This window comes from Bemisia tabaci, chromosome 1, assembly GCF_918797505.1.
Source record: "Bemisia tabaci chromosome 1, PGI_BMITA_v3".
In the NCBI taxonomy this organism is placed as follows: Eukaryota; Metazoa; Arthropoda; class Insecta; order Hemiptera; family Aleyrodidae; genus Bemisia; species Bemisia tabaci.
This window is the reverse complement of record NC_092793.1, coordinates 63,573,702-63,596,332: the sequence shown is the minus strand read 5'-3', so window position 1 is coordinate 63,596,332 and position 22,631 is coordinate 63,573,702. Positions and strand designations below refer to the sequence as shown.

Genomic DNA, 22,631 nt, shown 5'->3' with positions numbered 1-22,631 from the left:
ATTAATCGCATATGAATTGAAAAGCACGGAAAATTTCACGTGAAATTGACCCCTAAAAATCCATAATCGGTCCATCCAAGGCCCAAAAATGACCCCCTAAAGAGGGGGACAGTACCCCCCTCCATAATTTCTCTTTGGTCTCAAAATTGACGTAGATTCTCCAGAAAAAGATGGTTTCCCAGGAAATCGACCCCGAGAAATCCAAATTTCATGGTCCCGAAGCTCCTCTAGCCCCCCTTGGGGATAAACGGGGGGCCCAATTTTAAAAATCGGGGCTCCTTTCCGAATCGCAAATTGATTGAACCAAATTGAGGAGCAGAACACTTTTACATCTTAAGTGACCCCCAAGAGTTTTAATTGACCCCTCTGAACGGCAGAAAGTAACCCATGAGGAGGGAGGCTCCGCTCCCGCCAAAAATTTCTCAACATTCCTCTTTGGTCGCAGAATTGACGTCGATTCTCCAAAAAAAGGCGGTTTCTGCCCAAAAGGGCGGGTAGCGGAGCTTAAGGACCATGAAATTCAGAGTCCTCAGGGTCGATTACCTGGAAAACCGTCTTTTTCTGGAGAATCGACGTCAATTTGGCGACCAAAGAGGAATCTTGAGAAATTTTTGGCGGGGGCGGAGCCCCCTCCTCATGGGTTACTTTCTGCCGTTCAGGGGGGTCAATTAAAACTCTTGGGGGTCACTTAAGATGTAAAAGTGTCCTGCTCCTCAATTTGGATGCAATCAATTTACGATTCGGAAAGAAGCCCCGATTTTTAAAATTGGGCCCCCCGTTTACCCCCCAAGGGAGCTAGAGAAGCTTCGGGACAATGAAATTTGGATTCCTCGGGGTCGTTTACCTGGGTAACCATCTTTTTCTGGAGAATCTACGTCAATTTTGAGACCAAAGAGAAATTATGGAGGGGGTACTTTTTGGGCCTTGGATGGGCCGCTTATGGATTTTTAGGGGTCAATTTCACGTGAAATTTTCCGTGCTTTTCAATTCTGATGCGATTAATCCGCAATTCGGTCGGGAACCGTGACCTTTAGCATCGTGACACCCCTTTACCCCCCAAGAGGGGGTGGGGGGGGGGGGGTTTCAGGACCACGAAATTCGGATTCCTTGGGGTCAAATCCCTATTCAACCCCGCGGTCCCCGACTTCATGCGACCTAAAACAACCGAGAAAAAGGCCTGGTACGGGTGGTCTGAAACACCCTGTATATACGACAGAAAATGAATTACATATATATTCGTGATCTACGACTCGAGATCGGTGCCCTTTTCATGGTTCCAGGTCTAGGTCCTACCATGAGGGAGAATGCAATAGTGTCTTTTTCCTTCGGAAAATACACTAATAAGATCATTTTCGGATTTAGAGGCAAAAATTGAATGAGAATTATTCACCAGTTACCTGAGAAAAGGACTCTATGCACGGACCCCCCAAAATCGCCCATTTCAAAAGTTAACGAAATTCATACCAGTGATAGAGGGGCGGCCTCCAAATCCGGGGTTGGTTTAGTCCCCAGCCCCCCCGAGTGCGACGTTGCCATTTTTTAAAGTTGAAACATGTTAAACCCCATAACTTTTGAGCAATTAAAGATATGAAGGTGCGGTTTGTTTGAGTTGATAGAACATAAGAAGTGCTATCATTTCGTATATAGTTTTTATCCATTGTTGCCAAATTTACCCAAAAATCGGCGATTTTTCGATTTTTTCAAGGTGCAAAAATACGGTTAACCTAAAAAATTCAATATTGGGACACCACGTAGGAAAATTAAAAACCCGCGTAATTAAAGCCCTTAATGTGAGCTTTCCAACGGTATATCGGTTTTTCCGGGGAAACGATTCTATCGCGAGATACAGGCCTTCAAAGTCCGACTTGGCGTACTTTTTGGAGGTCCCGCGTCATTCGCACCTCAAAAATAGAGTATTGCGAACGCTGGCAGAAAAACGAAACTCATATGTAATGAAAGCTCTTTTAGTGAGCTTTTCAACGGTATATCGGGTTTTCCGAGGAAACGATTCTATCGCGAGATACAGGTCTTTAAAGTCCGACTTGGCGTACTTTTTGAGGTCCGCCGTCATTCGCACCCCAAAAAATCAGTATTGCGCACGCACATAGGAAAATGAAAATTACACGTAATGAAAGCCCTTTGTATGGGCTTTTCAACGGTATATTGGTCTTTCCGGGGAAACGATTCTATCGCGAGATACATGCCTTCAATATTCAAAGTAGCGGGGTTTTAAGGTATCCTGCGCGGCTTGTTTCTTTGCCCATCGTGATGGTGCACGTCCCAGGTCATATTAAATAATACATGAAACAGGGCACTAAATAGACAATTTTTCGATCTCGTTTATCGATTCCCTGCCTCAGAAAATTCGATGGTGTCAAACACTCAACGTGAATGAAAACACTCAGGTATAAAGGGTGCAAGAAAAAAGTCGCAATCTCAGGGATTGTGTTATAGGGGAGACATGATATAAAAATGAATCCGTTGTTTCTGAGATTCCATTGAACTTGTAGGTTTAATATTCGTTTAACATTTGGTAATATACAGTTTGCAGTATGTGTCAGGTTCGTCTCTATATCTGCATCTCTCTCTGCATATCTGCATCTTTCTCTCCCTGCTCGCCGCTGTATGGACGGCAGCCCACTTAGATATAAGAACTCCCCTGTTTCATGTAATATTCAATAGGACCTGAACCGCTACAGTGAACATTGAAGGCATGTATCTCGCGATGGAATCGTTTCCCCGGAAAAACCAATATACCGTTGAGAAGCCCATACAAAGGGCTTTCATTACGTGTAATTTTCATTTTCCTATGTGCGTGCGCAACACTGATTTTTTGGGGTGCGAATGACGGCGGTCCTCAAAAAGTACAGCAAGTCGGACTTTAAAGGCCTGTATCTCGCGATAGAATCGTTTCCCTGGAAAGACCAATATACCGTTGAAAAGCCCATACAAAGGGCTTTCATTACATGTAATTTTCATTTTCCTATGTGCGTGCGCAATACTGATATTTTGGGGGTGCGAATGACGGCGGACCTCAAAAGTACGGCAAGTCGGACTTTAAAGGCCTGTATCTCGCGATAGAATCGTTTCCCCGGAAAAACCAATATACCGTTGAAAAGCCCATACAAAGGGCTTTCATTACGTGTAATTTTCATTTTCTATGTGCGTGCGCAATACTGATTTTTTGGGGTGCGAATGACGGCGGACCTCAAAAGTACGCCAAGTCGGACTTTAAAGACCTGTATCTCGCGATAGAATCGTTTCCTCGGAAAACCCGATATACCGTTGAAAAGCTCACTAAAAGAGCTTTCATTACATATGAGTTTCGTTTTTCTGCCAGCGTTCGCAATACTCTATTTTTGAGGTGCGAATGACGCGGGACCTCCAAAAAGTACGCCAAGTCGGACTTTGAAGGCCTGTATCTCGCGATAGAATCGTTTCCCCGGAAAAAACCGATATACCGTTGGAAAGCTCACATTAAGGGCTTTAATTACGCGGGTTTTTAATTTTCCTACGTGGTGTCCCAATATTGAATTTTTTAGGTTAACCGTATTTTTGCACCTTGAAAAAATCGAAAAATCGCCGATTTTTGGGTAAATTTGGCAACAATGGATAAAAACTATATACGAAATGATAGCTCTTCTTATGTTCTATCAACTCAAACAAACCGCACCTTCATATCTTTAATTGCTCAAAAGTTATGGGGTTTAACATGTTTCAACTTTAAAAAATGGCAACGTCGCACTCGGGGGGCTGGGCACTAAACCAACCCCGGATTTGGAGGCCGGAAGTGCCCCTCTATCACTGGTATGAATTTCGTTAACTTTTGAAATGGGCGATTTTGGGGGGTCCGTGCATAGAGTCCTTTGTTTTCTTATTTCCTTTCCGGCGCAAAACAATCGGGTGAGGTTACATGGTGTTATATGGGCGAATAGGAGCACCGGTCCGCAAAAACCTCGACATTAGGATTAGAAAAGAAACTTTAATAGGCATGCAATACAAAATTCCCTATGTGATTTTGGTTGCTGAATCTTAACACGGATTAAGCTTTTTTCCATCATGCACAGATATTCCGGAACACTGATACCTCTTTGGAAAAGCTAAATTTGTAGGGAAAATCCGTATTTTAGCGGGGAACATTGACCTGACATCTAACTCAAAAAAACGGACGTGATGTTCGATATCTGCGTTCATAAATCTATCCGAGGTGGGTTGAAGAATTTCAGGCAAATCTAAAAAAATTAAAAGTCGACCATTGTTCCCAGTAGGTATGTACCTCGTTAATAACTCGATCAGTTGCGCTATTTTGGCGCTACATTGAAGAATATTTGGAATGGATAAATTGTTGTTCGCAAAATTCTCTTGTATGCTTCCCATTTCATCAATGCTTGATGCTTTTGATCAGCAAACTGGAAAGACCACATTGTAAAACAAAGATTTCTCGGATCGAGGAGTGGAATAGGATAGTGGAATATTTGCGATGGACCGTCAGATGGAGGCTTGAAACAAAAAATGTGTTACTGAGCCGAAGAGTGCAAAATCCTAGGACACGGTGTGCCTCGCGGTAGGCCCTACAACGACGAATTACAAATTCTCAACCCCAGCACGCACCCTTGGTAAACGCGCAATGCGTGAAATATTCACGGAAAAGAAAAAAAGTTAGACTGTGGAACCAACAAGGCTACCTATATACAAGGTAGACGAGAGAGCAACCGTAGATCTCCGTGGGGAGCGCTCTGCTGGCCAGCCCAGCAGTCTCAAGTTCGATGGTCACGCTAACGCGGGATTGTCGAAAAACTAAACTAGCCATGCATATGTTAGCGGCAAAACCCGATTCCAGGCAAAACCAGTTTTGCCTAGGCAAATCTAGTTCTGCCAGAAATGAACCGGCAAAACTAGATCTGCCTAGTCAAAACCTGTTTTGCCTGATATGCTTAGGCAAAACTAGCCGACCGTAGGTGGAACTAGTTTTGCCTGCTGATGTTCAGGCAAAACTGATGAGGTCCGGCAAAACTAGTTCCGCCAACAAAGAGGCGTTGTGTCCAACCCCATAGTGTACTCTCAGAAACTCTCAGATGAATAGTAGGTGCCAGGTGGACCTGATTGACTACCAATCACAAGCAGATGGTCAATTTAAATTAGTGTTAAACTACCGGACCACCTGACTAAGTTGTGTGTTTTGAAGCCTTTAGAATCTTAAAAAGCAGCCACGGTCGGTCCGGTGTTATTAGATATTTTTTAACTTTTGGGGCCCCTTGTATTTTACACTCAGATAATGGACGGGAATTCGTCAACGAACTTGTAACTCAACTTGCTGGATTATGGAAAGAATTGAAGATTGTCCATGGTAAACCTCGAAATTTGCAGTCAGGGCTCAGTGAAGCCTGCGAATAGAGATGTGCAGGACATATTTTAATTTTGAATTTTGAATGTTTATTTTTATTTTAAATTTTTTTTTTAAGTTTTGGTTTACGTAGTTTTCCTGGTCCGGCAAAACTAGTTTTGCCTGGTCGTGTTCAGGCAAAACTGACAGCGCTCCGGCGGAACTAGTTTTGCCTACTTTGCGCAGGTAAAACTAGATTCCTCAGAAAAATAAATTTTTGCATAGGCAAAACTAGTTTTGCCTGGAATCGGGTTTTGCTGCTAACACATATACCGCGCCTGCTTAGTGGTGCTACCTGGTTTCTCTTTTTCTAAAACCGAGCATTCCGCGTTCCGTCGTACAGCGACCCCCACGGTGGTCCAGGTAGATAACATGTGATTATGTGAGGTTATCAGCTTGCAGCTTACAAGGAGAGTCTACGAAGTGACATCCTGGGATTGGGTTCATTTTGCTTGTACATGAAGAAGAGACAAACCTAAGGTTGACGTATTTTTTCTTAGCCGCCACCTCCCAACCGTTCTTGAGATATTGATTTTTAAAGGTACGATTTTTGCACGTTTCCGCGCGGAGTTCCGGCGAGTCAACTGAACGCCGGCAAGCTGCACGAAGCGCGTTCCCTATGAGCGCTGCAGACCGGCCATCACTGCTACATGTCCCGTGGCCGGGTGCGGGTGGTAGAGTATTCGCCTACCGATTCGACGATCGCGGGTTCGCAACCCGCTTCGTGCCGTTACTTTTAAGATACGCCGCAATGCGTTTTTACAAGTTTTATTTATTTTTATCATACTCCAAGGGTTCCGCCCCCTGGCCGCTATGCGGCCCAACCCCCGGGGCGGAAAGGCCCGCTTCGCGGTAAGTGAAATCATCGAAATAGCCCGTTGAAAGTTACTGGGCAAATAATTTTAATTGAATCATAAAACGATGTTTCAAAAAACTAATTTCCCACCACACAATATTCTTAAAGACTTCGGGGTCCGCGGTCCCAACCCTGGTGCCCACACCTAGCATGTTCGTCAAAGCAGCACCGGATGGATGTTAACCAAGGTAGACTAAGCTGCAACCGCATGGTAGCCCCAGTGGGTAACATGCTTATTGTCACTTTTTTATCCACCGTAAGGTACCTATAGGAAAAAGCGGCTTGTTCCCCGGTCTAACTTTTTTTTTCCGTGTTCCTTCTGTAATGTAGGCGCTAACATGCGTTTTACGGTGTCTGAACTGTGTTTGACGCGATTATTTAAACTCGCGGAATCAGCGTTTTTCGAATCATGATATGATTTTTTTTTTATGATTTTGAGGTTCTTGTACACTCCGTATGGATAATTTTTCTTCAATATAAAAAAACAAAAAAAAATAACATGACAATCAAATTATTTTTCTTTCTTAACGTCTTTTTAATGACCCGAAATAGAAGCATCGAAAATAAATTGTTTTTAGGAAATGCTATAAGCACGCATACTTTTAGTGAATATTATTGCAATCGCCGTCAATTTTAGTGAACGTAGCTGGGAATATTTTAATTTATTTCGGGAAGTAATTGCAATCGCACAGTGTATTAGCGACTGCTGAAACTTAAGATTGCAGGACTCGGCGTTTAATTTCAATTTTTTTTTGGCAATGCGACGCTAGAACATACAAGCGATGAAGAAAATCAAGATAATTAAATTACAAAATGATACAAAATGATAAAATTCAAGGATATCGGCCGTGTTCCGCGATCGAGTAATTCAAATCTTCCTCCTCTTCTCTTCTTATGAATGAAATTGTCTGATTTCCCCTTTATAAAAAATAATAATAATTATAATAAGTTCTTGAAATCAATTTCTCAGCATTCTCAACTCATATCAGACCAATTCACAAAATTAAAACATGTAAAATGGTGTAAAATTGCGATGTTCCCAAACGGTCTCCATTTCAAGCATTACGATCAATGTAGCTTAACCTTGGTGATCGGGCGAACAACTCTGCACTAGACGTCAACTTTCAACCGCGCAGTAATGAGATCCTTTGTTCAGCAGCACGCAAGCGCCGCCGCCAATGACGAGTCAGCGCGCAAGCGCAGTATCCGCCGCAGCCAATCACAAGTCACCGCGGCGCACGAGATTTGAACTTCACCACAACAGAGCCCGCGCAATACAAATTCAGCGGTCAGCGGCAGCTTTCCCGCCCAATTCACTCCTGCTTCGCCAACCGACCAATCACAAGCAAGTTGGTTTCCCGCATTCGCACACAAAGGAAATCTGCATATAAATATACCCGCAAGTCGCTAATTAATTTACTCTGAATGCAGCAGTCGACCAAGAAGCACCTCACTCTCAAGCTCTCAACAAGGATCAAGTCAAATCAAGCCAAGCAAGCAGCTGAAGAAACATCCTAAGGAGCTCAGCAAGAAATTGGCGTTTTTTGGATCAAGACCGAAGTTCAGTTTCCCGTTATATTGGCACCAAGGTCAAGCATTAGCGGTCATCATTACACAGAACGAAGCAAATTCATCATTTCAAGCATTCAAAATTATTCACCTCCCAGTCATCTCTATTTCGGACTCATACAGTTTGTATACCACCTCCAAGTTGGAGAAGCCGATTCTTCGGAATCTGGAATAATAATAAGTGCAATAGCACACAGCTCTCAATATTCACACCCTTCTGGTGTTCCTGCTCATTGCAGAAGCCGGTGTACTATACGCCTGGTAACCCTTCAGGTTTCCTATCCACGGATAGTAGCCGATTCACTCTGAGTCTGGTAAAAACAAAAACTCCAAGCTAGGATCTCTTCCAGATCATTAAATCAATTTGCAGTCACCTCAAATCTTTCTCTTCTCACTCTAATTTTCCGAGCCAAGGCAAATTGGGGGGTCGCTGCGGCTCTTCACTTGTCTCGCTTCAGTACCTCATATCCTATTCCATCTTTTTTTTCTTTCCTATCATTTCTTCAATTGGTCCCTCGGTATAATTCACTTTCTTCCAACCTTTAGGTATACTGTTGTTTTTCTTTTTTCATCATTTTTTGAGCCGTCACTATTCAGAAATTATTGAACTGCCGCAGAGACTCTCAATTCTCCGGCCGCTACGCTTCCCACAACAGAGTTTAGAAATGAAAAGTAAAAAACCGGCGCGGAGCGAAGCGGAGCGCCGGTTTTTTTTGGGGGGGGGCTTCGCCCCCCCCCAAGCCCCCCCAGGACGCGCGCTTCGCGCGCGCTTTTTAGTTTGAGTGTCCATTCCAGTTGTTCTGTCTTCTTAAGCGACCCGCGCGTCCACCGCGGGAAGAGTGTATTTTCCGAAGGGGGGGGGGGGATCAATCTGTAAGGGAATGAATTAAGAATTTAAACAGAAGTTGAGTTGTGAGCAGGTGAGCACGTTGTGAGCAAGAAGTTGCGTACCTTGTCGCGAGAGTGCGCGGCGAGCGGGAATCCCACTACTGCGCTGATTGACCAGAGGCGAGAGTTGCGGACGGACGATGTACGAGAAATTGCCTACGTGGAGGCGGTACGGCAGCTACATACCCACCGGCAGTCACCAAAAAGCAATAGCACAAAATAGTAGTTGCGTACGTTGCCAGCGAACGCGCTGCGAAAGGTTGTGACGGTTAAATGGTGAGATTTTGTTCAAGAACAGATCATTTAACCTGACCCACTGTGCGACGAACAATTTGTCCAGAATCTTCCTTCCCCTGACCCACTGTGCGACGAAAAGTTTGTCCAAAAACTTCTCTCCCCTGACCCACTGTGCGACGATCAGCTTGTCCAAAAACTTTCTCCCCCGACCCACTGTGCGGCCCTGCTCCGGCCGGCTCCCCTCATGCCGCGCACCCCTCGCCTAAAACTTTCAAAGCTCGCCATTTTTAAACGGCTCGGCCGATTTAGCTCAAATTCAATACCAAACCAGTCCTAGGGGAGAACTACCACCCGTAAAAATTTCAGCTCAAAATATTCATTTTCGCTCGAGTTATCGAGTGGACAAGATTTGACCTCCCCCCACTTTTGAGCCCCACCCCTCAAAATCTTTTGCCTCAAATTTCAATTTTTTTTCGCAGAATAGTAGTTCTAATGAGTCTCTACAAAATGCAAAAAAATTGGTTAAAATATCTTTCAACGTAAGAAAGATATAACTACTCAAAAATCGAAAAATCTTAAAAAGGCGGAAATATATATATATATATATATATATATATATATATATATATATATATATATATATATATATATATATATATATATGAATTTGAATGGCATATATTTTCGTGATCTACGACCCGTGATCGGTGCTCTTCACAATGTCTCAGGTCTGGATTCGACATCATGGGAGAATGCAATAGTGTATTTCCTTCGGAAAATACACTAAAAAAAGGAAAAGATGCGCGGCTGCCGAATTCAGGTTTCCCGAGGGACTGAGCTCAAAACGATCCCGCCGGTGAGCGAGATACTGCGACACCGCGCACTCGAGCCGTGCGCAGTCATATGCGTAACCATGCATATACCAGCATAGCATAACCATGGCAACAGCGGTTCGACCTTCCGTCTCCAAAACCCGCGTAACCTACTGAGAAACTGGGTCGGCCCCCTGGTATCCTCGGGGGGCTCCCGCGGCTCCCCCGTTGCGGACCCCCGGGGGGCGCTTGCACCGCCCAACGAGGGACGAAGGGCAGAACCTCCGGTCTAAACGCGGCTCCGATCGGCCCGGCAGGAAGGGAGCCAGGCCGATTTTTCCGAAAAACCGTCGGAGGGCACCAGCGCACCCCCGGATGAAGGGATCGCTAAATCCAACCTGACTGAACGTCGTCGACTAGAAGCCGACCTGCAGACGGAACCGGGAGCCCGGGGGACGAACGGGAAGGTAAAAAGTGGGGCGCTCCGTATGGGGGTCGTAAAAAACGGCCTTCAGGGCGCAGCACCCCTCCGGAGAGGTCGGAGTCGGTAATGTTCGGAACTTAAGCTCCAGCCGCCCGGGGGCACCCGCGTGCCGAATCCCGAGCCGAAAGAACGAACGTGGCGCGAGCGGTGGCGGTTTTCCCGAAAAAACTCTTAGGGGCTAAAGCAATCCCCTGGAGGGTCGGACCGGAAAACCCGCCCTGGAACCGGAGACCCAGACGCAGGGGTCCCGCCGATCGATCCTCAGAGGTGTGGGACACAGGGGGGCCGCGGGACGGGGCCGAGAAGTTCAAGGTCACGGCGGACCGCGTATAATTTTATTTATTAGATTAGCTTATTTTCTGACTGATAAAGACTCAGTTGTGAGTCGAGGCGTCTCGGGTTATTTATTGTTTTTCAACTTTGACTACCTGTCTCTCTAATTTTTTCCCCTTGTTTCACATGATCGATAAGCAAAAAACTGCACCGAATTTAGCTTCCTTGCCCCTTTCTGCAGATTCAGCACGTTTGTATTTGTTTAGAGTTAACTTTCAAACACAGATGTGGGTCTGGGGGGCTATGCCCCCAGGTCCCCGAGGGCGCTGCGCGCTCTCTTAAGCCCGCGTCGACAAAAGAACGACCAAAAAAATGACAAGATTTTCATACCCGACTCTCATTTGTCCAATCTCCATCTAGCCGGGAGCGACTGGACCAATAAGTATCGAATGAAAAAATCGGCACTTATTTCAAACTTAACGCCAAGACTGAGACGAAACCGAACGGAGCGTTTCGTCCCTTTTGGATAGTCTGTAGCAAAGGAGCATACCTTCGATTTACTTACCCTACTTACAGACCAAGACTCAACATTTCCCGCTTAGTTTAATTTTCCGCTAAATGTGAAATTCCCGCCATTTTTCTTTGGCGGGAATTTCAAACTCCTTCGTCGTCCCTAAGCTCTCCGGTCTACTCATATATTAAAAAAAACCTGAGTCCTATTTTCAAATTCTGATTACAGCGGGCTCATCTTGGGACTATCACCTGTTAGTAGCTACAAAATCATGGAAATCGGTCCAGTAGAACGCTAAAACGAACTATGACAAAAAATAAAAAATTAAAATGTTTAAATGGGAGAATTCGCAATTATACCAGGTGATATAAAAAAACCTGGGTCATATTTTCAAAATTTGAATAAAACGGGCTCATCTAGAGATAGCCGAGAGGCCTGTCGATAGCCGCAAAAATCATGAAAATCGGCCCAATAGAACGCTGGAACTAAGCGTTACTCCATATATGCAAAATTAGGAGGTCTTAGAGCATATAGTGTCCTACATGGTTATGGTTACGAAATATCTTTATTATAACGGGGGTAGAAAAGTTGTGAAATTAGATTCCCGATTTCAATGCAGAAAGATTCGGCGCCTCGAGATCTTTTAAAATTAAAGGAAATCTCGAAATTTTCCAGGTCTCCGTCATAAATAGCCTAGTTGATCTTCGTCGTAATGAAATAAGTAACTGTCCATTATCTATTATTTGTACGTACTTAACTCCTTTTTTTCTGTTAATGAGTGCGTTACGTTATTTCTGGCTAATAGCTGAAACCACGAACGAATTTGCAGCAACTAACAAAAAGGAACCAAGTACTCTGAATAAAATTAAGTTGCATGTTGAGTTACGTGAAGCTTCATTGAACGAAAAACTTAGATTAATTTTTCATTCCACACTCCTGAACGTCACTGAGGAATGGAGTTCGTGAGTAGCGGCGCGCCACGGGACACAGTGTCATGTGCGCCCCCTTCCCCCCTTGCTCTTTGATTTTGCAATTACTTTTTGAGAAATCATAGCTGCTAGGTTCGAAATGGGTTTTTCGCATCTTCGTCGTTTCCTACAGCTGTAGAGCGCTCGAGACTCCGCAGTACCGTTTTGGTCGATTTTGAGCGTAAAAGGCCAACTTGGCGACGCTCATAACTCGGAAACGGTGGGTCGCATGGAAGAAAGGCATATGATCATCCGGGTAGGAAATTTTATAAGCTTTAATCTTGCACTGGGGAAATTTCTCGAAAAATGACTTTTTAACCGACTTTCAGGCAAAAAATCGAGAAAATAGCGATTTTTGGCCTAGAAATCCAAGATGGCGGCTTAAGCCGCACTTCAAGAGGTGCGTAATTAACCCTTATTTAAGAACCTCATAATACGTCTTTTGAAAACATTTCCAGCTTTCCAGCATTTAATTCAATATTACCCCCCCCCCCCCCCCCGTATGGAGTGCCTGGCCTAGTTTGCACCTTTTTTTGCCTGATGCCCTTAGATGACTAACCGGGTTTCTCAGGCCCGGCGGCTTTCTATTTTTCGCGCCACGGCGGCTGTAATTGACCTAGGATTCTGTCCTTCACACATAGCTCTACAAATATCCTTAAAAACATTATTTTTGAAACCAAAATGTTTTAAAATTTTTTTTTAAGGCACAGCAATTTTTTTTTTCATGTCTAGCCCTAGAAAGACTAACCCGGGCCTGCGAGGCCCGTATTGAGAATGTATGGTTATTTGATAGCTGCGATACTTTTTTCAATGTTTTTGAAGAATTTTATGATTTTCCCACTTCGTCTTCTATTACCAAGGCCCAAAATTGTCCTTCCACCCATTAAGTGCCCCCCCGTCCCCCTCTAGATCTCCCCCTCTCTCCCCAGTCCCCTCAGATCTAGGAGCCTCTCATTATAAACACACTTTCATATATATTTCGAGACTTTGAGGAAGTTAAATTAAAGGAGCATTATCACCCCTATAAGTATACTTGAATTAGAGAAGGAGGGAGCAACCTTGCCCACCCTCCCCCTCCTCCTCCTCCCGGTAGCCAAAAAAAGTAGTACTTTCCGATGTGTTTCTTTCAAAGTTTTGCACTTGGAAGGTTTATTTTTTCATTTCGTGTAAAAAAAAGAAAAGTCTAAAATGTATTATTGTATTATTACTTCTAATAAGTCGCTGTCATGGCACTTCTGTGCGCTCTGCGACACCCAACCGCCACTGACAGCAATCTTGCCCGAGCATCTTTGCTGTAATATTTGTAGCTGAGGAGTGGTCATTGGGGTAATATATTATCTAAGAACTGTAAAAGCAACATGCGTTATTTTCTTACAGCTAAACGGTAAAGCCTTAACATATTCACCGTATTAAAAGAATCACCTAAAATTAAAATAATAATAATGAGCAAATAATAAGTCTGATTTTCTTGACCTTCAGTAATTTTTTTTGTTTTGTTTTTCCTAAAATATTTCCTACTTATGTATATTGTCCGTCGTCTTACTAATGGAATCATTATTCATTATCTACTTTTACTATTTAACGATCTGAGAGTTTTTACGAGTTAAATTTAGGTGTTTCTTGTGATATGGTGAATATGTAAAGGCGTTATCTTTTAATTGTAAGAAAATAACGCATGGTACTTTTACAGTTCTTAGGCAGTATATTTCCTCCATGACGACTTCTCAGCTACAACTATTACAGCAAAACCTCAGAAAAACCATTAGAAACTTCACAAGAAATTTTGTCCCGCGTTTATCTCATAATTCGCTGTAGTAAATTTGCTCTCACTTGTCGAAAAGTTTTAAGTAATGTAGAAGTATTCCATAAATAACAACAATACATAACGCCTATGAACGCCAATGTACGGGACGCCCTGTCAAATCATGGATTTAGGGAGTAAGGCTTGACATGAGGAGATGCGCTCTGCCGGAGGTGCTCTGGCAAGATCGCTGTCAGTGGCGGTTGGGTGTCGCAGAGCGCACAGAAGCGCCATGAGCGCGACTTATTGGTAGTAATAGTACGATAATACATTTTAGACTTTTCTTTTCTTTTCTTTTCACGAAATGAAAAAATAGACCTTCTAAGTGCAAAACTTTGAAAGAAACACATCGGAAAGTACTAATTTTTTTTGGCTACCGGTAGGAGGGGGAGGGGGGAGGGTGGGCAAGGTTGCCCTCTCCTTCTCAAATTCAAGTATACTTATAGGGGTGATAATGCTCCTTCAGTTCAACTTCCTCAAATCCTGAAAAAAGATATAAAAATGTGTTTACAATGAAACAATCCTAGATCTGAAGGGACTGGGGAGAGGTGAGGGATGTTTAAGAGGGCTGGGGGGCAGCCAATGGGTGAAAAAAATAATTTGGGACCTTGGTTACAAAAGTCAAAGTATGAAAATCATAAAATTCATCCAAAAATAGAGAAAAAAATCATTGTAGCCATCAAATTACCATACATTCTCAATACGGGCCTCGCAGGCCCGGGTTAGTCATTCCTGTAGGTAAAAACGGTCAGTCATCTAAGGGTTAATGTGCCACATGACCCCTATTAAACCCAAATTATGGGGCCCGCGACTCCCCGAAAATTTTGGGGCTTTCGAGGGCCGTAAGTGGATAATTTCAAAAGCCAAGGGTATGTTCTAACTTCAGATTTGGATTTTACGCGAAAAGTTACGTAGAATTAATAAGGCGTGCGGCCATTCACTCCAAATTACTTTAGAACCCCATTTTCCAATGAGAAGCCCTGTATTTTTGGAGGAAAAAGGGGCCAAAAAATGTGGGACACATACGCCGTGCGCCATATCAATTTTACGTAACATTTTGCGTAGAATCCAAATCTAAAGTCAAAACACACCCTTGCCATTTGAAATTTTTCACATACGGCCCTCCAAAGCCCCAGAATTTTCGGGGGGTCGTGACCCCCATAATTTTGGATCAACAGGGGTCGGGATCATGTGGCACATCAATAAAAAGGTATTGATCTCTTCTGTCAAAAGCTTCTTAGATTTTAAAAATCGGATAATTTCACCTCCTACAGAGTCTAATGAATAAATTTGCCCCAAAATGCCCAAAATGCCCCGTAACCCCAAAAAATGGAAGTCTAGGGAAAAAGTGCATTGAACAAAAAATTCGTATTTACGGCCATAGAATTTAAATACTAAGTCAAAACAAACCCTTCCAATCCCATCTCATCCCATCCCATCCCATCCCACCTATAATCCCACCCCACCTATAATAGTTACCCGACCTATGTCAGAAATTCTTTCGTTCACGATAACTATCGTTAGATTTACATCGGCTGATTCAAATTTTGTAATTTTGTCCATTTTGGTCTCATGCAGAACTGTAAAGATTTTCGGTTAAATCGCACTTACCGTTTACTTATAAACGGTAATTAACGTAAGTGTCCTACTTACGCTGTTTTCCACTAAACTGTTATTATTAAAGTTCCATTCTTTGGTTTCCTTGGTAACCTTTGTTTGCTATCAGCTGATGCATTATTTCCATTTCCCGGCCAAGTCAGCGATTTTTATAAATCATTGCTAGGTTACTTCTGATTTTTGGGCGGCATTTATTCTACCACCCCCCTCCCAGATCATTTTTCTAACCCCCGCAGCCCCCCCCCCCCTTCATTTTATTTATATTTATATTTTCTTACGGCATGCCTTGCTCCTCTACCACCATTTTTTCGGAGTTTCATTCATACGGATAAAATGTTGTATTGCACATCGATCTTCGATATATTGTTCGATATAAAACAGGATAGACAGGGACAAAACGGCATTTATTGATATTCACTGGGATAAAAGGTAGGCATTTTAAGAAAAGGGAAATAATCAGTGTGAAACAGGGTAGATAATAACTAAACAGGATAGATAGTGATAAAACAGGGTGATGTTTATCGATTTTCGATATGTCGTTATGGATAAAACGGGATGCATTGATATTAATTGGGTTAAATGGAGGAAGTTTGAAAAAAGGGGAGTAATCGGTGTGTAACCGTTAAGATAAGGATAAAATCGGATAGGTAGGGTTATGCCACCCTTCGATATATCAATCTTTGTTTATCGATCTTTGATATATTGTCCAATAAGAAACAGGATGGGAAAGTGGCATAATCAATTTGAAACGGGATAGATAAAATAAATCAGGATAGATATGGGTAAAATAGGATATAGATAGGGATAAAACGGGATGTATTGATATTAACCAGGATAAAAGGGATGTGTGTCTTATTTGAAGTTTTTGTTGTGTTTGATGTGTTTGTTATGTTTGTCGTGATTGTTGTGTTTGATGTTTTCGTTAGGTTTGTCGTGTTTGATGAGTTTGCTGTGTTTGTTGTGTTTGATGTACCTGATGTGTTTAATGTGTTTGTTGAGTTCGATGTGTTTGTCGTGTTTAATATGTTTGCTGTGTTTGTTGTGCTTGATGTGTTTAATGTATTTAATGCGTGTGTTATGTTTGATGCATTTGTTGTGTTTAATGTGTTTTTTGTGTTTGATGTTTTCGTTGTGTTTGTCGTGTTTGATGCGTTTGCTGTGTTTGTTGTGTTTGATGTGCCTGTTGTGTTTAATGCGTTTGTTGAGTTTGATGAGTTTGTTGTGTTTAATATGTTTGCTGTGTTTGATGTGGTTAAAGTGTTTGATGCATTTGCTTTGTTTGATGCGTTTGTTGTGTTTGATGTTTTTGTTATGTTTGTCGTGTTTGATGTGTGTGTTGTGTTAATAAGTTTGTCATGTTTGATGTGTGTGTTGTGTTTATAAGTTTGTCGTGTTTGTTGTGTTTGATAAGTTTGATATGTTCGTTTAATTTCCACTCAACCCACCTATATTCTATCTTCAACTATACAGGGTGTCCCAAAAGACCCTTCCATCCCCTCTAAAATTTTACCCAATTAATATTTTGAAACTAAACTTCGGGAATGTTCAAAGATCAATGTAAGCTACTTTCAGGGCCCCCCAAACTTTTCGCCCCCTTCCCCCCCCCCTGGGAGGGGCTACGGGCCTCAACTTTTTTTTCAAATGGCAATATCCCCTTTGTGACACATCAATTCAAAGAGAATTAAAAAAAAAAAATTTGGCGCAAACTGCAAGTCAAACTCTTGATTTTTGACAAACTGGCCACCAGTCAAAGGACCCCGCACACCTCTTATGGGAAGCTGCACCACGTCCGATTGCCTTCTGACTTATGCTTTTCGATTCTCCTCAAGATGCTGATCAAAAGTTATAATTGCGCCAACTTTCTACGATGCACCGTTTTCGCAAAAAACCGAAGAGAAGATTCAATTATTCGGCGATAAAAAGCCAGAAAGATTCCTCATTTCAGTACTCGAGTGAACAAATCAGGGGAACTCCCGCACTGAGCGGCAGTCTTATCTCGGATTCCGCTCGCCGTTTTGCTCGACCATACAAATCAGATTCTTGAGGAGCATAAGAATAGGAAAGTCTGAACGTCTACCGGGCCCGGGCGAGTGCGGGAGAGAGATAGCCTCTGAGTCGGCAGGTACAGATAAGAAGACGGACACGCGCTACGTTTTTTCCTTATTTACATCGGGCCTGTCCTCAAATGCTTTGTTCTTTTTAATTCATAGTCGCCGAATAATTGAATCTTCTCTTAGGTTTTTTGCGAAAACGGTGCATCGTAGAAAGTTGGCGCAATTATAACTTTTGATCAGCATCTTGAGGAGAATCGAAAAACATAAGCCAGAAGGCAATCGGACGTGGTGCAGCTTCCCATAAGAGGTGTGCGGGGTCCTTTCATAAAAACGGAAATGTACATCTCCGTTTTCGTCGATGGATTGGGCATAATGCTCCCCGTTATTAAATTAATAATTTTTGGTGAAGCATTTTCCGCTAGTATAAAATAAGTGAGAGACGGAGGGCACCCCACCTCCCTCCCCTCCACACCAGAAAATGGGGGTTTGGGGGGGCTGAAAATAATTTCATTGAATTTTTTGGGGTCGAATAACCCCGATAAGTTTTCGCCCCGAAGCTCAATTTTCAGCCGTTTCCGAAGAAAAGATAACGGACGGGTGCTCTAGAACAACCGGTATTTCAGGCAGCGAAAGTTTATATTTTTAGCTTGGCAACTCAATTTTACATGAAAATGCGTTTGGTGGATTACTGTAATCAAGCACTGGCGGCTTTCAGATTACAACCCCCTTTCTCCCCCTTCCCTCCACCCCTTTCTCTCTCTCAATACCCGCACAATATTGTCTTAATATATTATATATATATATATAATATATATATATATATATATATATAGTCCTTGGGCGATCGTAGGTTGCGGCCAGTAAAAAGCCAATACGATTGTTCGAAGCTGACCTTTATTGATAGTCATACAAGGTGTCCGTAAAGTACCTTCCCCCTCTAACTTTTGACTTGATTGAGGGGAAATATTTCAAACTTGGAGAATATTTTTAGGTCAAAGGGACCTTCTTGTCCTCGGAAAAATTTTAGGGGGCTTCGGAGGGGTGGGGAGTTACGGGCCCAAATTTGTATTTCAAATAAAGGGATCCCCTGGCGATACCTCGTTTCAAAGAGCATGAGAAAATAAATTTTCGCGCAAACCGGAAGCCATTATCTCAAACTGTTCCAGAATGGCGGCCGATTAAAGTTCAAAGTGGCCGCAAATGTTCAGCACAAATATGATTTTTGATTCTCAACTTCAGCACAAATGCTAATTTTCAACCTAAAAATCTTCGAGGGTATTCCTACTGCTATTCTGAAAATTTACTACTTCACAAATGCGCAAAAATCGATGAATCAACTAATCGGGAAACTCTGTGCCAGACCCCCTGGAACCCCCTGAATAAGCCTCCAAGGGAGAGTGCAGGGCAGAGCAATGATGAGCGGGGTCAAAGGAGGCCCCATCTTTCCACTTTCTAGCATGTGGAACGGGAGGGAAAGGGGGTTCCTGAGGGTAGTGAAAAATTAATTAGCAAAGCCACTGGAGTACGGAACCGAATCGGAGCGGGTCACGCGAGAAGTGAAAGCAGTGCCAGCGTCAAGTAGCGCAGCGTCTGCAATGTGTGGCCGGCGGCGCGCCAGGAGCGGGGGCGACTATAAAGTCACAACTTTACAAAGTGCAAGGCAGCGCAGCGCAGGGCGACGGGAGCGGGGGTGGGCTACATGGGGCGATCGAGCGGCTGCGGTTGCCAAATTTTCTTCAAATCCCTCCCATTGAGTACCTGTACCGGTACCGCCACGTTACCGGCGCAGAGAGCGGTGCGGAGATAAGATACTTCAGACACCCCGCACTCCCGCACTGCACTGCAATCTTCCCTATGATGTGAAAGTTATCCAAGGATGTCAACACTTAGATTTGCCTCATGATGACTCACCACTGGAGTACCTAGATTAGTCCAGGCATTAGGGTACTTTTGATGAAAAAACGTGACGGACACCACCACAGGTGCTCATCCCCCAATTTTTGGGTCGTAGAATGGGAATTCGAAGTTTGCTGCCTCGTAGCTATGAGGAGCTCTCCGCAAAATTGAAAAAACGTTGCCATATTTCCATTTTCCAGTTTTATGCTGATAACTTTTTTTATAGTGCAAAAATCTAAAATCTGCTGTGAAAAAATGCTCCTAATATCCAAGAGAGTCGGATCTTTGGATTTATAACTGTAAAGACCACATGCGCGGATACCTCAACTTTACGGCTGACTGCTCCACGCAAGAAAATCGACATCTCTGCGAAGCCTGTCTGTGCATTTACTTTACCGTGCTCATTCCTAGACCAATTTGATGCCTCTCCTTGAAAATCTGCCATTTTCTCCTTAATCGTAGGGGACTCCTCTTTTTTAAACATATAGGACTCAAGTTAAATTGTGAAAAAAGTATAATAAAGGAAATAATTACATCTCCCATGTAATTTAAATATGCATTATTTTTCGACAATGGACAATCGCATTTCAGTGACATTTGGAACGTTTTTCTTGTGCGGTGTCCGAGAAGTCCAAAGCTGGACCGGGAAAAGCCATGATTACGGTAATGACAGCAGTTTTGAAGCAAAGCGCTATTGCTTCGCTTTTGATTTTCCACTTTTCTACGTCATCTTTTGATGCTTCATGATCACGGTGTCACAAAAAGTTCTCAGGGTATCTGGAATATCATGTTAAATGCATGCAAAAAATTTATTTGTCTGAGCATATTCATCTGGGCTATAAAGTCTAGAACGCCTGTCCTCCAGAAGGACTTCTGTAGCAGATTTTACGATAAGATTGCGTTCAGCTTTGGAATCAGCATTTTTTGAGTGTAACAAAATCAGGTAGTATTTTGAGATCTGTATTACGATCAAAGACAAATGTTGACTTTTTATGAGATCTTGAAATAATGATGTCATTGCCATATTTTTCTAACAATTTTACTTTGGTAGCTGATTTTTAGTCCGTGCAAAACTGAAATTTCACCGTCGTTGCGCGTTTGATTTGGGACGCGTAAAGACTGGACACATTTGTGTTCAACTTCTCTAATTGAGAGATATGAAATTGGCCTCCTCATGGTGAAAAAGCTGCAAGGAACACTTTCACACTTACAAAAAGTTGCTAAATAAAAAATTTTCACTCCTGAAGCAATTATATGAGCAATGTGAGTTGAGTTGTCTCGTGCCGATACAACTCCCCTTTGTTTACTGGACATAGGCGGTAAATATAATCCTCCTGACTCCAGACACTTGTATCAGTAAGGAGCTGGCAAGACTTATGCACTTTACTGTCGATGACATCTGCGAAATTAGAGGAGCCACGAGGGACAAATAACCAGGAGGTAAGCTAGGGGACATTAAGATGGGCACGAGTTAAGGGGGAACTTCGGTCTAAAAATGACCCTAAAATGTTTTTTGGAGTTTTTTTCACTAATTCCACAGGGGAGAATCTGCTGAGGAAGATAATGTAGTCACTTTGTAATTACCATGATAAAAAATACTGGAAAAGATTCGATAGGGTGAAGATCCCTTGAAGATGTACTTGCACCTCGAGGTATTTCCACTTACTTTTACTGATGTTGCTCTCCTGGAAAATCAGTTCTCCCGCATGTTTTTCAACTCTTTGCGACCATTTCTCAAGCTTTAATCAAGCTAGAGACCTGCAGCTTTTTTTAAATGACCATAATTGCATCCTCTACTTATAAGAGCCGGAATTTTCATTTTACTCATTGATCATTAAATATTTTAATAAAAGCTGGAAAATGTTGGGAGAAGATTCATTTTTTTTTTTTAAAAAAAAGTACCTTGAGTCAAAAATCCGGCTCTGTTGGATATTGGGAGCATTTTTTCACATTTTTAACACACCGCAGATCTCTAGCTCACTCTCAGACCGAGAAATGGCTGCCACAAAGTGCCTCTTCAAAATCACTTAATCGAGTATTTAGGGGCAGGGTATGCAACCCGCTTGACGAAATTTTGGGAAAATCGTATTCATACAAGTGCCTACCAACAACAAAAGTTTCAAATCGATTGCTCCCTTAAAATAAAACGGCATACTGGACAGCCGCGCTGCATAGCTCCCGGTGCGCGCGCCGCGCAGTGCTCTGCGGGAGGCATATTCCGAAACCCCGCGTTGAATGTGAAATCCAGTTTAGACCCCAACCGCAGCCCCTTGTGCGGGTCTGACACTCCTCCGCACCGGCCGCACCGCGGCTCGGCTCGGCTCAGGCTGGTCCCTCGTCTTTCGAACAAACCAAGGTTCCAATTTTGGCTTTTTCTATGCAGTGAAAATATTTTTAAAAATAGAATTTGAGAACTTTTTCGGCAAAATGGCGAATGGAGCTTGCTATGCTGCTATGATTGCGCAAGTTTCATAGCGTTCGGGGCAAATGAAATTCATTCACAGTCAATGTACGTCCTTACAACCAGGAAAAACTCGGAGCAGATTCAACGAAAAATTAATAGCAAAACAGTCGGATAGAGAACTACGTTACACAATCTTAGCAGCATTGGACGTCTCATACGCTCTTTCACCGAAAAATGCCTCAATTATGTGCAGTGAAAATATTTTTTAATGCAGAAAATTTCGCAATGTAGAGTCATGCCGTCACCTTCGTTGATCACATGATGAATAAACTTGTCTATTGACTATGCCTGCCGTTTTGTTATTTGTAAAAACACTTCTGATGGAAAATTCTCGGAACATTTTTAAAGCAGTGCAATGCATATGCATCTCACAACCCTCTTTAATTAGTGGAATTTGCGGAACTTCTGCACTGGAAAAAAAAATTATCATGTAAGAAGAAATATTCTTGAATTTGCCGCTGAGAGGAGATTTCTCTTGACTTAAGCTGCAAAATGCGTACTTTGAGAAGAAAGCCGCTCATATCAAGCAGGATTCGGCTTTATTCAAGTGATCTTATTCTTGATTGTCCGATTGTCTTTCTTTCCTTTCTTCGTACGATTGATTAACGTTTTGATTAAGTTTAACATTTTTTTATGTTAATCAATTTAAATTTAGGTCTTTAAATTTAGATACAAAAGTTATAATTTTTATTTATGGTTTAAGGATTTCTGGATTTCCCCCCTTTCTTGGATTTCTAATTAAATTATTGGTAATTAACTATTTTTGGTATCTTGGGTTTAAGTTTTTAGTAAGATTAATAATCTTAATTTCGGTTTTG

The 22,631-nt window shown here is 42.6% G+C and overlaps 1 protein-coding gene across 7 annotated transcripts in view; it reads right to left on the bottom strand.

Moving 5' to 3' along the window:
* Nucleotides 1–22,631, bottom strand: part of LOC109040504 (serine/threonine-protein phosphatase 2B catalytic subunit 2) — a 415,824-nt gene that overhangs the window by 213,655 nt on the left and 179,538 nt on the right. The gene's annotated exons all lie outside the window — the stretch shown is intronic.